We start from the raw sequence: 1,689 nt of genomic DNA, 5'->3' as shown, positions 1-1,689 counted from the left end.
AATATAATTTTTGTTTTTTTTTTTAGCTGAGTCTAAGACGGCTTTAAATAGTTCTACTCGAACAATGGAAATACTTCCATAGCGAAAGTTGAAGGCTTTTTGGCAAGCTTTTATTTATTGGCATTAGGGTGATAAGAACTAAGATCTCGATATATCATACTTAAAGACCCGACTTTAAATGCCGAAGATATGACGGGAAATGTACATAGGTTGCCCAAATATTATTATTTTTTTTCAAAATTACCTTGCAAAAATACTTTAGATTTGAAGGTGTACGGCGAACTTTTTTTCTCTGGTGCAGTCTAATATACATACATACATACTTATAAATGCGTCTATAAATGTTCTTTGGTAAGAGGATTTGTGCAAACTGGTAGGCAAACTTACGTACATACATACATTTTTACAAACATACATACTCGTATACCTAATGGGTCATAAATTATTCAATGTCTATTGTGACCTATTATTCAAACTCAACAAGTTTGCGTTTTTATGACACACAAATCAATGCAACAAAGCCTATTTTTCCGAAATTTTATTTGCACGCTTTCACAAGTGTTTATATGTAACTCAATGTGGCAAGTGTAATTTATTTAATTTAGCCATTTGCACATGTTTGTATGTACATACAGTGGCGGTCAAAAATGCATCAATGCTGTTTCGTTTTTAATATTTACAATGTTTTTCAAGCAAACATTTTTTTTGATATTTTTTATAAAAATGTGCTTCATGTTTTAACAAAAACTGTATAAATCACACTTTCAAACTTTATGCAGAACCTAGAAAAATTCCACTTTTCCAATTCCAATTTTTATCTAGATTTCGAGCTTTTTAACCAGAATTTTTAGAAATTTACAACAAGCTTTTAAAATTTTAGTAAAATAAGTGCAAGTTTTGAGCGGCTGGATAATCGTATTGATTTTTAAATTTTTTTTTTGTTGTTGACAGCGTTTTGCACCTTTTTCCATATAAACATGAATTTCTTACGGAAGAATATGCACAAGACCGCAAGATGCGCAAGAAATTCTGGTTAAAAAGCTCGAAATTTACATAAAATTTTTTGGAGTTTTTCTAAGTTCTCTATAAAGTTTGGAAGTGTTATTTGTATAGTTTTTGTTAAAGCATGAACCATATTTTTATAAAAAAAAATATCAAAAAAATTTTAGCTTGAAAAATGTTGTAAATATTAAAAACGCAACAGCATTCATCCATTTTTTACCGCCACTGTATATACATAAGTGTACATGTACATAAATGTAAGTATATGTAATTCCATTTTTACGTTTATATACTTCCAACTAACTGATGTTTGGATTTATGTAGATTTACATACAAACATTGAATTCACTTGACAATCCTATTTCAACACTTTATAGGCTTTATGTCAACCCTTTTTTCACAAGCTTGTAAAAGATTGTCACACTCATAAATATGTATGTTTTATTAGAGATAATAAATTTAATGCAGCTTGCGATCGCGAAAATAGAAGCGCAAAGTGTATTGAAACACCGCGGCTCGCTCAAGCTTGGCTTGCTTGGCTTCTCAAGCGAACACATACGATTTTCAATATCGTTGAAATCATTAATTTCGTATTTTATGCTGCCGATATTCAGAAAGCATTTTATTAAACTTATGTATATTTTTCCTTCATATGACTTTTATGTACATATGTAGATATGTGGACCC

The sequence above is a fragment of the Rhagoletis pomonella genome, unplaced genomic scaffold, assembly GCF_013731165.1.
Source record: "Rhagoletis pomonella isolate Grant_MI unplaced genomic scaffold, Rhpom_1.0 Rhpom_scaffold_00012, whole genome shotgun sequence".
In the NCBI taxonomy this organism is placed as follows: domain Eukaryota; kingdom Metazoa; phylum Arthropoda; class Insecta; order Diptera; family Tephritidae; genus Rhagoletis; species Rhagoletis pomonella.
This window is presented reverse-complemented; position numbering follows the sequence as displayed.